The sequence below is a fragment of the Atractosteus spatula genome, chromosome 14, assembly GCF_055471065.1.
Source record: "Atractosteus spatula isolate fAtrSpa1 chromosome 14, fAtrSpa1.hap1, whole genome shotgun sequence".
NCBI classification, from domain to species: Eukaryota; Metazoa; Chordata; class Actinopteri; order Semionotiformes; family Lepisosteidae; genus Atractosteus; species Atractosteus spatula.
In genome coordinates this window covers 27887069-27902944 of record NC_142719.1, presented here as the reverse complement: position 1 = coordinate 27902944, position 15876 = coordinate 27887069, and positions in this window count along the sequence as shown.

The window sequence follows — 15876 nt, the reverse complement described above, 5'->3', positions numbered from 1 at the left end:
CGGTTTTACAAGTTTCAATCACAGACCATGTGACATGGGAGTCAGGAAACTCCACCGGATTTGATAACGCTATAAAAACGCTATAAAATAATGTGACTTGGCACAGAACAAGTTTACAGCACAGTACAATAATAAATGCTGACCATGACTTTAGAAGCATAAATTGCCTTACACTCAATTTAAACACAAGCTGTCTTTAGCCCTCTAAGCTGGTTCATACAGAAATGTAGAGATCCAGGCTCAGAACACACAGCTTCATTAGCGAATACATATGCAGGACAACTAGAGAAGACGTTTTACAGAGGATGGATTTTTAGAAACATCCCATCAGTGACATCACTGAAGTCAACTCCTAGGTACTGTAACTGTCGTGTGGATAGTTTCACAAGAATCAGACAAAGGTTTAAGCATCGCTTGTTCTAGATAAAACTGCATAAAAAAAACAACAACCCATAATGTACTTCTTTGCGGCTCTGTTTGCCCAAATCATATATTCACAACGTGAAATCTAGAAAATAATATTACGTAACCAAAATCCGCAATATGGAAACAGAACCTGTGTAATTGTTGATAGATGATGTACTCGTAACATTTTTTCAAGACGAACTACAACATTTAAAAAATGACTTGTATGTACTTGATATCTCTAATCAATCCACGGGTCCCAGCACGAAACGAAACTAAAACGCATACCGTTTCGCGCTTCTTATTAGTTGCTCAAAAGTAATTTGACCTTATGAAATGCATAATATAAACCTAGAAACATATACGTGAGCAGTACTTAAGCACTGTAGTATCGGTGTTAAGACATACCTCTCAAATACTGTAAATCAAGTTAAAAATATCTCAAGACAGATTCTGGTCATAATGAAACCATGTTTCGTGTATGTTTTCTTTAAAGTACCGAGACCAGCCATATACTGTATGTTTATGTTCCAAAATTAATATCGTTTATGGCCTTCACACGCGTTGCAGTATGCTCCTATTCTTTTTATGCTCAGCTACTAAGATTTCCCTTCAGTGGTAAAATTAGATATGAATAGTCAATACTTAAACGGGCACAGTTAAGACATTAAATATACATATACATACTGTATACAGTACAGTTTGCATACGGTAATATGTTTATGTTCCTAAATCAATCTCTTTTATGAGCATGTGAAAGGCATGGTGAATCACTGTACTTTGCATGATTGGAAACAAATGCGTGATTGCCAAATGCTGTGGTGTTACTTTTACAAAGATGGTCAATGAAAAAAAGAATGTTGACCTGGGCAATACTTTGAGTTTACACTTACAGCTTGTCCAAGGTCATTCATTATTAATACTATTAGTAATATCTTCGTTAAAGACTTTGATGGCCACAGCTCAAACATGAGAGGTTGAGCTTTATTAGCTCCACCTTGCGGAAATTCCGGATACTATTATTTTGCTTGTCGTATTATAGGAGAATTTACGGTAACTCGCGGTATTTACCGGTAGCTTGCGGTAGACTGCGTACAGCGTACCGCAAAATAATGCGGTATCGCCCGCGCATTTTGAATGGCTGCATCTGTATGAATGGATTGTGAAAAGGCAGACACTTTTGTGGTAGGCCATAAAATTTCCATAAGTTTTCACCTGTCTAGAATAACATCCTTTTGCTGTCAGGTTTTCAGTAGTTTTACCAGAACGGATCTAAAATAAAGGTTTATACTCTTGGCTACAACTTTGATGGCAGTCTCCTGCAAATATTTCAGGATCTGAGGAAGACTTATTCAATGGTACTCGCCAGGTTTTCCTTTTTTATGGATCTCAGTCTCTTTCAGTTCTTTGAGCCTACAGGGAGCAATGGGACATTGCTTTACTCTCACACCCAGAGGGCAATCAAATCATTTTAGTGGTCACCACAAGGCGTCTTCTCTTTTTATGAATTTCTTCTCTTATCCAAAATCACTCCTACCCCAGTTACCTTAATGGACTTTAAAATAAAATTTGGAAGGAGATGAAAACCTATTCTCACCCACTTCCTCTTCCACCTATCTACATACAAATATCACACTTGCTGACTTTTGTTTTTGTCTCCCTCTCCACACCCTATCTACACCTTTGCCACTGTTCTGTGACTCATCACCCTCATTTATGGGCGAAAGGTGCACCAACAGCCCTGCTTTTGCAGGGTTGTCATTCTCCTCAGCCCAGGATGAGTTACCCCAATAAAGCTTTGTATTCGAATCATGTCGTTTCCTTGTCTTCATTGCAGTTTGATCGAACTCCTCAAATATGTGGTGGTGGCTTAGATCAGCTGGGCCATAATCCTGATTAGGATGTAGTCTGGTTCAATTTTTTTTAAAGTAGCATATCACATAACAGATTTAAACTTGCACATACAGTAGAACTCATACAATATAAAATCACCAGCTGCGGATGAAGATTTATTCCAACCCACTGTCACTGATGTGCTCAGGGTGTACCAGGTACAGTACATACAGTACTTACACATATTTGCATAGTGTCCTGTGACAGAGTACTTCTGGGTATACAGTATGTGACTGACATGCTTTGGGATAAATGGTGTGCTGCTGAACCTCCATCTGCTCCATGTCAATGACAGCTCTCAAGTTACTATTCATCTTTCAGTATAAACTCTATTGCTACTGAGTCTAATGTCAGTCAGAAATCTATCTTACAAAGTTGAGTGAAAGCTGAGATACCCTTAGATCACACTTGGCTGCCTTCATTTGCAGACATTGTTCTTATGGAATGACAACTAGGTTGCATTTGGCTATTGCAAAATCTGAGACAGCATCTGTTGCCTTTTCTTTTCTTCTAAACTCGTTTAGTTTGACCCATCTATTTTAAGTGCTGTTGTCTTTGGTTTTATAAACATAAAATAAAACCAAACACTGTAGCCTTGGCAACCTTCATATTGATGTAATATAATGTTTAGCATCTTCACAGATCTTTACTGTTCTTGGAGCTGTTTTCTCATTTCGCTGCCAAGATAAAACATTGAACCATTGATTGTGACACTTTTTAAAACACCTTTCCAGTGTTTCATTATTTAGTGACACCATTTGATATACATCTGCACTGTCAGCTATCAGGTTAAACTTTTCTTTTTTTTCTCCTTCTCTTTGTAGAATAAGTAGTGATTTATGCTTAATGAGAATAGTGTTACAAAATAGAACTATTGTGAGAGCAGAATTTTTAAATGACCTGCGATTCTATATAAATATACTGTAGAAGTAGAAATAGAAATATAGAAGGTTGACGCTGGTGATGTTGATGTACATTTCAGATTAATATTCAGAGCTTTGGTTACACTCTGCTTGATACCATCCTGTAAGATAAAAACATTTCCTGTTCACGGGTTTGCACACAATAAAGTAGAAACACCAATAGTTTGTTATTTACTGGCAAGTTAGGACTGCATATTGTTTCACTTTTGCAGCCTGGGTGTTGTTTGACAGTTTTCAGCAACTATTCTGTCATATGTGCGTTGTAGAAAAGAAAATGCCTTCCTTGATGTGGTCAGCCATGCAATAAGCAGCTCTTCTCTCTAAAAGGAATCAATATTGCATCATTCCTTATCAGAAAATTAAAAATACCATAAAACTAGCAGTTAAATTAATGTAAACTACTGAACTTACTGCATGCGATTTAAATGAAGCTTTATTCCAAGAAAAGAGATTTAAGAGAAAGGGTGAGAACAAGCAGCAGAGCAGATGGTCACCAGTGTTTTAATACTCAAGCCAAACTGTTGCATATTCAGACTTCTCCAGGTCATAATCAGTGTTACGTAAACTGCAGCTTCTGAGCAATGTGCCGCCTCTCCCTGATCTCTTCACATCTAAGCAGAATGAGTGGATTTTTCACATCTGTAGACCCATGGCTTTACATTTTACTTTGTAAAACATATACTGGATATCAAGAGTTTTCACAATGCTTACATCACTGTATTTTTATCATTACCTTCATCCTATTTTATCATTGATGGTTTCTATTAATAATTTGGATGGGTGGATCACCCAGGCGACCTCCTGTACCTCCAGCAACCTCATTTACTGTACTGTATCTCTTGCAAAAAAATGCCCAGCTATCTGCATTGGGGAAACCAGAAGGAGACTAGGAGACCGCTTCAGAGAACATGTTAGGGCTGTGAAGATTAAAGATTTCTCCAAGCCCATAGTTTCAGGTCTTGGGTTTGTGGATTTGGGGGAGGAGTTAAAATTGGGATACCTGGGGATGTTCAACGATGAGCCAGTTTGCCTCCGGGGGGAGTTCCTTGCTGCTGATAAGAAGGTAGATGGTGGATACCACTTGTCATGGTAGTAAGTGGTAGGATCCTGTTGGATAGTTCATACAGTATCTAACACAACACTCATTCAAGGCTCCTAAGGACAATTCTGGATCACCCAGGCGACCTCTTGTACCTCCAGCAACCTCATTTACTGTATCTCTTGCAGGAAATGACCAGCTACAGTATCTATGTTGGGGAAACTAGGAGATCGCTTCAGAGAACATGTTAGGGCTGTGAAGATTAAAGATTTCTCCAAGACCATAGTTTCTCATTTCCCCTCAGACTGATCAAACATGATCACACTGATCTCTCCATTTGCGTTCTCATAGAAAGGTTTCTTAACTCCCATAGCAGAAAGACATCAGAAACAAAAATTATCCTGAAACTTGGTTCACACCTTCCCCCTTCTCTCAATGACAGACTTGTTTTCGTGGAATCTGCTCTATTCACATGCAAGTTTTGACTTCACCCCTCTTCTCACTTCACACCACATGAGTGGCCTCTCTGCCTCTCCCCTGCTCCTGCCTCCTCCACTCTCCAAGTTTTTGTTCTCCTATGCTATTTAATCTTTGCTTACTGACCTGTCTTTCTCACACCAGAAGAAGGCTCCACAGCCGAAATGTTGTGTTTTCTTTCTTCTCTTTTCAGCATGGAATAAACCTATTAAATGTTCTGATTTAGTTAGAAATGCAGTTAAACTAGGGAATAGTTCAATTCACATCATGGTTTCACATAAAAGCTGGTTAGAATGATAACAGGATCTTAATACTTTTTATTTTTCAGAAAAAAGCAGGATTGTTGGTATTTACACAATTTTGGTTTAATTTTTGTAGCTAACATTTAGGTTTGATTATTCACATTTGCATATCTTTGCATTTAGGGTCATCATTGTAGTTAGGAATGTATAAAATACAAGTACAGATGTGCCTAAATTAAAATAATGTAAATGCAGATCAATGAACTGGATACTTCCCTGTATGAACTGGATGAAGAGAATCAGTAGCTTAAACATATACAGTCAAACATAATAAATTATTGAATGCAGAATCTTCAATGTACTGTAAACTGTGTAGCGATCATATTAAAAATCTGTCTTCCTTCAGTCTCCATGCAAATAATCTGTTGTAGTACAGAATATATTTAATTAACAGTTTACCACCACACACATCACTAAAAATTTTGCTTGCAATGAACTGAAAAAAAAACATATAAACAAATAATCCACTGATTAAAGATTAGCTGCTGTAATTTTCCCTATGATTCATTTTGGGTTTAAAAAAATTCTGCAGTCTATTTTTATTGTATGTCTATTGGATCAGTTGTTAGTGTTCCATTTGTATGTACCTGTAATTCATTGATATCCATATAACTGAAGGATGCAATGAGTCTATTTTTTGCACAGCAATCCCAAAGCTCCCCACTCCTCCTGAAAGATGCATAATTCACAAGAGAATTCTGGACACAAAGGCTACTATGTAATTCTACACTGTTATATAGGAACGCATGCTATGAAAATAATTAACTAATTGTATTAAAAGAAGTTATCTTTGGCAAATAGGGAAGAGGAAGATGTGCATAATCAATCTGATTTACACAGGGAAGTGTGATAGGTAACAGACAAATATTTAAGGACAATTCTAATTTAATCACTTTAAGAAAAAAACACTGAGCATCTCTGTGTGTTTCGCTCCCATGTGCAAGAAATAAAAACACTTTTTTAACTTCTGAGATGGACTTCTGACTGTCTTTTAAGGGGAAACAAAAACAAATTCTGCAACCCTGTGATCAATGGAAACTGAAATTCTGTGAAGTATTACCTATTAACTATCTGGCATGACAGAAATCTTGTGGCAATTTCTTTGGGGCTAAAGTTCATGCATGAAGCAAGACTAACCAGCTTCTCACATTTAAAAGTTCATCATATTGAAACATTTGGAGGATCACCCTGCTTTTCTCAATAGATGTGTTGATATCAAATACAAATGTTCACATACAGACCCTTGTTTTAGGGGAATTTGCACTAATTCCATTTTCTAGCAACTTCATTATTCATAAACAAACCTACAGTACATTCATTTTGAAGATGAAAATATTGAAATTGGTTCTATTATAGTTTTCAACATTCCCTTGTAAAGAACTCTACAGTTCTATAAATAGCTTAAAACATTGTCTCTTCGGAATGCTTTGCACATACAGTAACATCACATTGCACAGAATGTGCTGTATCAGAGGATGAATGAAATGTACCCATGTTATTCACAAACATGAATCATCTACATATATTTTTTTTACAATTCTGAATGAAAGAATTGATATCTTATTACCTTCTTACATAGCTACACACATTTGTGTCATGCTGAGGAATTTTTAGAAATGATATTTTAAACCGAAATTGTTGTGGACATACATAAGATTTTTTTCAGGTTATTTCATGGGACTAACTTGAAAGTGAGTGTAAAAGATCATCCGAATGTGCAAGAATGTTTGGCAGAGATGTTGGTCCGCTGATTCACAATATTTTGAGCACATACTGTAGAAAAAAAGAACAGGATGCCAATTAATATGTTTACTCCAATGAATCAGAAATGAATGACAGAGAATCATTCCAAATTTAGTGTTTAACTAAGATATACAAGATGTAAAAGGAAGAAGAAATAAACAGTATAATATATATTATACAGTATGTATAACTTAAACTCTGAAATTTTGGAAAGAAACATCTAGTTCTATTTCAGTCAAAGTCCAGTTATTACCTCATTGTTGCACTTACCAATTGGACTCTGCCACATCATCAATCCTCACCGTTCTTTTCTCTCAAGTCCATGCTAACATGTTAGCTCACTACCATTCATTGCTGATCTGACAGCAAGCTTTTCTTTCATTTAGTTTTTACTTAGAATTTTGAGCCTGTCAGATCCACTACAGATTTTTTTTTTTCTGGGGAGAGATGGTTTTCTCTTCTCACAGATTTTTTAGATTACTTTCCTTTTTTTTTCTCTTCTTGCACTTTTTACTAAACTTCATTCCCATGTCTTTTGTAGCTAACTTTTCAGGTGGAAATGTAAGAGCATCTGAATCCACATATGGAAGGCCCACTTTTTTCCAGGTCTTCACAGCCTTACAACTGCAAGAGCTGCACTCAATGGAGTCTTGAATTACAACACAAGGCTGCATTCTCAGGGCCTTACCAGGTCTTGAGCCTCATTGGTAGCACAAACTCTCAAGGTTTCAATAGTCCTTAGTCTTGACATGGGATTATATGCTTGAGATGTCTGCCTTCTGGAAACTGTGCTCAGACCCTCCAGTTCACAGGCATACCCTAATTGCAGTTGGCATGGGCATAAGCTCCCATCATGAAGGACTGGTAGTGTATCATATGTATGACTGGCTCGAACTATATGCAGAGTAGGACATAAAAATGAGAAGCTGGTGGGAAGCCCAACATGGGCCAGTCCCCCTAGACAGAGGAAGCTCCAGGGTCTTTTCTCATTCCTGGCCTTGATCTCTGTCCTGCTTCCCTAATAGATCTGTTTCTCTTTAACCTTGGTCACTACTGTTGTAGTCTTGTCATGGGGTTGTGGACCACTGACAGAAGGCCAGGAAGCACCAGAGCTCTTCACCATCATATCCTTAGATTCCTTTACCTCAGGGTCCACTTTCTTAAGGTCGGTTGCCTGACACAGAAACCAAATACAACCTCAATTAAACTTGCTGCACTACCCGGCCATGCAATTCCTGCATGTGGTTATTGGACTTTACCCATCATACAGGCATCTAGCCAAAATGGGACTTCTCTGTAGCCCTGGATGCACTGTCATAGCCTCTCATTCTGTCTTGTTAAAGAATCCCTTCCTCCTGGACATTACATTAGTCCAATGAATAGGAGAACCTCACCAGGCCAGTGGCTTGAGGGATCACTAGGCTAGGACCCTGTCATCATTCTGGTCCTATATGACAGGACATCTGTTGAGGACCCATGTCTCACTGTGGCAGTGACACAGGCTTCATTTTCAATGTTTCTGCAATTCTACAGGCTGAAATATTTATGTTCTGATAATGGCATGGTGCTGTGTGTTGTTCCAGTCTTTGTGGTCTTCCTCATGAAAGTCCTTTCCTTTCCTGAACCTCCATCACTTTGACCTCTGGCTGCAAGGGATTGGTGGACCTGTTATGATCATTATTAAATGGCCTTATACATGAAGACCTTCTAAACAGATTTAATATAATAATGTATGATGCATAAGCCAATGGAAAATAAGCCATGTATAAGCTGCAAAGGAACAAGTTAAGGTTTATTCCATGAAGAAAAGAAACAGAACATTTCAGCTGTGGAGCCTTCTTCAGGTGTCCACAGCATGGAATAAACCTTTACTTGTTCCTTTGCAGTTTATGCATGCTGACACAGCTACCTACTTGAATTTGTATAAACTGGAAGTGTAAAACGGAAGTGCTAATCTAACAAAGAATAAAAAGCAATATTTAAATTGGTATAAAAATGTTTTGGATACCAAGCAATAATTAAGACATCCTGATGGTGTGAATTCCATATCTCTATTTGTGAGAAGTATTGCAGAGATTATGAAGATTTAAAGAATATCTTTATAATAACACTAGCAAGACATACTGTACCAAGCATCATATAATAAGATATTATATGCACATTACCCTTTGAAATACAGCTAGGCACCTTACTTACAGTATGCCATTGCTGAACTATTTCTTTCTTAATCACACTAGTTTTCATTATTATAAGGCTAAGGAAGGCACACGGCTTATTACCATTTCATTTACGCTGGCCACAGAGATGTACCATGATAACATGCTCATTATTTTTTCTTTATGGCTAAAGTCATAATTCTATCTGTAATAACATCTAATAAGGTACAGTATAAAGCCAGAAGTCAGACATATTTAAAATCACTGTGATTTATAATTAAAGATATCGCTAGAAACATGAAGTAAAGAGACAGTGAAAATGTTGCAGCATAATAACAGAAGATGCACAAATTGCGAATTACCTTTACCATTATGTGATGAAGAAAAAGAATACATTCAAATCTTACTGGGTAGAATTAAAGCTTTCAACTCATACAATTACATAGGGGGTTCACTATGGACATTAGTGAACCATTTTGTTTCTATATAGAATACAGTGAGTTGTTGATTTGCATTTCTTCAAATTATTTATGAATCATTATTATTCATATCTTATTCTTATGTAGTTGTCTTTACCTTTTGAAAAACAAAATAATATAAAAGCTCACTGATTGTGCTGGTAGTTCAGTGCTCAAAAGACACGCCTTGTTTCTGAGGGCACTAAAATCTAATGTCCTAAAAATCTTAATGAATTATTTCACATTTATTGACCAAAATATTAGGATCCAATGGCCAAAAATGGGTTGGACCTTAGTAGAAGGTACAGCTCAAATAAAAAATGGTGTGTAGTCTACAATGGTTTTAAATATTTGCAGCACAATTCCATCTCATTTGTCTAGCAGGATTGCTTTCACCTCAGATTGTGATGAGGGTAATGATGTGTGTGATTGAACTGCACATTTCACTGGATGAACCGTTTTTTAATAGGACTGAGGATTGTTCTGGTCAGTGAAGGTGATAGAAGTCTGTCTGAATGTCCTCAAGACAACCACTCATTGCCTCTCACTGGTTTGCCTAGTCTTTTGTCTAGGTTCCTAATATTGAGACCATTGAATGTATTAGTCCTTAGAATGGTTAACCTAAGAATTCTCTCTCATAAAAATAGAATTTCTGAATTCTGTTTAAGCAACTGCTTTAAAACAAAAGCAAGATTTGTGTATGTATTTCTTTCTGATTTAAAAATTATCTTACAGTGGTGTGAAAAAGTGTTTGCCCCCTTCCTGATTTCTTATTTTTTTGCATGTTTGTCACACTGAAATGTTTCAGATCATCAAACAAATTGAAATATTAGACAAAGATAACACAAGTAAACACAAAATGCAGTTTTTAAATGAAGGTTTTTATTATTAAGGGGAAAAAAATCCAAACCTACATGGCCCTGTGTGAAAAAGTGATTGCCCCCTAAACCTAATAACTGGTTGGGCCACCCTTAGCAGCAACAACTGCAATCAAGCATTTGCGATAACTGGCAATGAGTCTTTTACAGCGCTGTGGAGGAATTTTGGCCCACTCATCTTTGCAGAATTGTTGTAATCCAGTCACATTGGAGGGTTTTCGAGCCTTAACCGCTTTTTTAAGGTCATGCCACAACATCTCAATCGGATTCAGGTCAGGACTTTGACTAGGCCACTCCAAAGTCTTCATTTTGTTTTTCTTAAGCCATTCAGAGGTGGACTTGCTGGTGTGTTTTGGATCATTGTCCTGCTGCAGAACCCAAGTGCGCTTCAGCTTGAGGTCACGAACAGATGGCCGGACATTCTCCTTCAGGATTTTTTGGTAAACAGCAGAATTCATGGCTCCATTTACCACAGCAAGTCTTCCAGGTCCTGAAGCAGCAAAACAGCCCCAGACCATCACACTACCACCACCATATTTTACTGTTGGTATGATGTTCCTTTTCTGAAATGCTGTGTTACTTTTACGCCAAATGTAATGGGACACACACCTTCCAAAAAGTTCAACTTTTGTCTTGTCAGTCCACAGAGTATTTTCCCAAAAGTCTTGGGGATCATCAAGATGTTTTCTGGCAAAACTGAGACGAGCCTTTATGTTCTTTTTGCTCAGCAGTGGTTTTCGTCTTGGAACTCTGCCATGCAGGCCATTTTTGCCCAGTCTCTTTTTTATGGTGGAGTCATGAACACTGACCTTAACTGAGGCAAGTGAAGTCTGCAGTTCTTTGGATGCTGTTGTGGGGTTTTTTGTGACCTCTTGGATGAGTCGTCGCTGCGCTCTTGGGGTAATTTTGGTCGGCCGGCCACTCCTGGGAAGGTTCACCACTGTTCCATGTTTTCGCCATTTGTGGATAATGGCTCTCACTGTGGTTCGCTGGAGTCCCAAAGCTTTAGAAATGGCTTTATAACCTTTTCCAGACTGATAAATCTCAATTACTCTGTTTCTCATTTGTTCCTGAATTTCTTTGGATCGCAGCATGATGTCTAGCTTTTGAGGATCTACTTCACTTTGTCAGGCAGGTCCTATTTAAGTGATTTCTTGATTGAGAACAGGTGTGGCAGTAATCAGGCCTGGGTGTGGCTAGAGAAATTGAACTCAGCTTTCCAAAGATGTGATAAACCACAGTTGATTTATGTTTTAACAGGGGGGGCAATCACTTTTTCACACAGGGCCATGTAGGTTTGGATTTTTTTTCCCTTAATAATAAAAACCTTCATTTAAAAACTGCATTTTGTGTTTACTTGTGTTATCTTTGTCTAATATTTCAATTTGTTTGATGATCTGAAACATTTCAGTGTGACAAACATGCAAAAAAATAAGAAATCAGGAAGGGGGCAAACACTTTTTCACACCACTGTATGTTTTATTATTGCCAGGTTTAGGTAAAGTGCTGTTTTTGCTGCTGTTTTTATTATTGACTTCATATTTTTATTTTGTTTGTACAGTATACAGTTTCTCACTCAAGACTAAGTCAATGGTTATAATCGCTACCACATTGATATGTAACAGACCTCTTCTTCCAGAGTGGAGGACAATGTACATTCTATCAACATATGTACTGTATTTGCAACAGAGCACAACAGCACTAGAATTTTTCTAGTCTCCTGAGAAGTATTTTGGAACCATACAAAGCCACCTACTGTAGATGAAAAGTTTCAATGATGTGAACCCTAACATAGATTTTGGATTCTATTGCAGAGTTTAGGAACAATATACAGTACTGTGTTGTTGCATGTTCCTTAATGTCTAATTTATTAAAGCATTCTTGATTCTTGAGTGTGATTGTTCACACTCTGTCTTTTGAGAAGTACTGTATGACAATGTGCATCTCAAACAGACACAATAGTAGGATTGTATTTTCTATTTCTTCTTTATCTATTTGGCAGCTGAAGTCCTGGTAAAATAACTGGCCGTGCCATTTTTTGTTCAAATAAGCACAGTGTATACAAGAGTTCAAGTATAACAAAGAAGAATCTAAATAAGTAGTTGTATTGTTTGATGATAAGCATGTACATTTTTATAGAGTCTGTGTTAGATTAGGTGGTTTTGTAAATAATACAAATACTGTATGTCCTGAACAAAAGAGGCACTGGATAAATAATGAGATTATTATAAGAAATAATAGTACTACCTTAGAAAACAACACATTTCTTAAGCTTTTTTTGTCAATGTCAGAAGCAAAAGTCAGTTATATTTCTAAAGAGCCTGCTTCTAGCTTTTTTTTTCTTTTTGGAAAGTATAAATGCACATCTCCATGAGCAAGTAAAGCACAAACACATATTAGTTAACAAGGTGAACTACTGTATACTGTATGTGTTTAAAGTAACTCAAACTTTATATTTTGGGTTAGTTATCAACACAAACATCCATAGAAACACTCATCATTGTGTGTCTGTTTGTAAACATTTTATTACTGTGAAATACTGGCTTGAATTTTAAAAACACACATTAAAATCCTAAAAAAATAACAAAAAAATCACTTTGTGCACATTAAAACATTCTTTGCATATAATACTTGACAACTTTGCTGGATAAACTGTGACACAAAAACTTTTTGGAGCACAATGATTTCCATTTAAGGTTGTCTCAAAATGGCTGTTTAATTCTAAATAATTTGCTATCTAGGTTATATTAATGAACCCCTATGATTTGATGTGAATGAAGTTGCTTAAAAGAGCTAAGGACTGTGACAGTACCCAGTCACAATGCAACTCTTCTTACATGAATATTGTTTTTTTAACACCATTGTACAACAATTAAAATAGATTTGAAAGTGCATGATATTAGTCTGCCTATACAGCAGCTTGTTAAACATTTCTTAGTGATGATAGTCCATTTTGAAACATGATGCTATGACAGAGCCCCTATGAATCTACAGTATCTCTGCTGGTTGACTACAGAATGTACCAGCAATGATTTCACTTACAAATCTTAAAATTAATAAAGACAGTAAAATACATGTAGTTTTACTCATGAGCTGGCATTCAATACCCAAAGTACATACAGTACAAGCCTTTTCTTCTAAAAAATACCCCAAGAGAAAGAATGCCTTAGGAATCCATTTCTTTCAAAGGCATAACTAGATTTGGGAGCATTGAGTGCACTCTAGCTCACTTGAGATGTAAGAAAAGACAGCATTGTCTGAAACTGAGAACACATGTTAAAGCCTGGGTCTGGTCATCAACAGATTTACCTAGACTCCATAATAATAACTCCACTTCCCAGACACCTTCTAGATAAACAGATTATATCATACTTTCATTTTAAACCTAATTCACCACGTTAATACTGTATATCCTGTAATATACCCTTCCCTCACAATGCTTTTTTCGGTGAATCTAACAGGGCAGTACATTAATAATAATCATAATTACTTACATTTATATAGCGCTTTTCTGGACAATCCCCTCAAAGTGCTTTACAGGTAATGGGGACTCTCCTCCACCACCACCAATGTGCAGCCCCACCTGGATGATGCGACGGCAGTCATAGTGCGCCAGAACGCTCACCACACATCAGCTATCAGTGGGGAGGAGAGCAGAGTAATGAAGCCAATTCATAGATGGGGATTATTAGGAGGCCATGATTGGTCAGGGCCAATGGGAAATTTGGCCAGGACACCGGGGTTACACCCCTATTCTTTACGAGAAACCCCCTGGGATTTTTAATGATCACAGAGAGTCAGGACCTCGGTTTTACGTCTCATCCGAAGGACGGCATTTGTTTACGGTATAGTGTCCCCGTCACTATACTGGGGCATTAGGACCCACATAGACCGCAGGGTGAGTGCCCCCTAATGGCCCCACTAACACCTCTTCCAGCAGCAACCTTAGTTTTTCCCAGGAGATCTTCCATCCAGGTACTGACCAGGCTCACACCTCCTTAGCTTCAGTGGGTTGCCAGTTGTGAGTTGCGGGATGATATAACTGCTGGCGCTATATGGCTGCTATATTAAATGTTAATTAAAAAAATAAAATTTACTTTAAGCTTTTGTTTACAAATGCCAGAACTTGAATGTATCTTGAATCTGTAATTGTTTTCAAATGCAAACCTTACTTTACAATACGTTTCTTCCTATGATATTAATTCACAATCAAGAGTGGATTAAAGGTTGAAGTTCGCAAAGTTATTTTGTCAGCTGAGGGCAATGAGGTTTGTTGGAGACTAAGGCTGCATTTCTGGTTAAATGGAGATTTTGAGAAACTAAGAATGAGTAATGAACTAACTCATTAGTGTAGCTAGTTTTTAGTTGCAATTCTGGCCATATTTGTTTCATTGTTTGTCTGTATTGAAACTCTTTTGACTGCTGTCTCAAAATAAGAAATACTTCTTAATGGGTATCACTGTAATGAGACAGTCTGTTAGCACTGTCCATGGTGCTGAAGCATGTACAGTAGCTTTATACTGTATGTGCTTTCAATTTGTGTTGTTCCAGGCCTTGCAAAATGTCACATGCACAACATGGAAATATTTGTTGAAATGTAATGTCTTGGAAGAGAGAAATAAGATCTAAAAATTAAATACCACTCCACTACAAAATTTACTTAAACGTCTGCACGTTGTGTTAATCTAACATCCACTCTGTCTTGTATTGTTTTGGTGAGATGTTTGTTATAGAAAATGACAAGAATGTGTAGTAACATTCTTGTATTGCATCACTGAGTTTACTTCAAGCCTTGTAAGAGGAATAGTTTGTGGACTACTATAGTTGTAAAAAAGCATCATGCCACAAAAGTAAAGAAACGAATACGGGGTTTAGAATCTACCCATGAAATCATAAAAAATAGACGTTTGTTCTTCATACAGTACTTTTGTCTCTTTTGTGGCTGTTTGAAATTTCTAGTTTTATTACCCGTATACGTGCAAACTAAACTACGCATGAATATACACGTGTGAGTGGACAGATTGCATACTCTTTAAGTACTGTAATATTGTAAGAACACGGATGTTTTTTTTTTCAATTGCAAACGAGATGCATAATGTAATGGATTTCGTGTGTTTCCTGTTTGAGGTCTCGTGTTTCAGCATGTTATAGCCCACTAAATATGCACACCAAATCTCTAACGCACGGACCAAAATCTGGCTCTCCTGTTTTTGAACCGCAGTGTACGCAGCATCAGGTCTAACCAGCGGGACATTCGGTGTTTCTTTCTCTGTTTGAGCAGCCGTTAGACCAGGTGAAAGGTGAATGAGGCACCGACTGCGTTATTTATCATAATCTCATCAAATATACTGCATATGTGATGAAATTGTATGACCCCCCCCAAAACACAACACGAAACAAACCAATGCATGCACAGTTAACTGATAACACGAAGAAACCTTTCAGCCTGTTTGCCATGTGATGGGTTATGATTTGCCTGTGAAGGACGTGTGTATTTCAGTCGTCTGTGTCAAATGCATTTTGAAGCAATTATTGAGATCGTTGGGTGTTCTACCTCGTAAAAAGTTATTTAGATACGGAGTGATATTGCTCCAATTCCTTC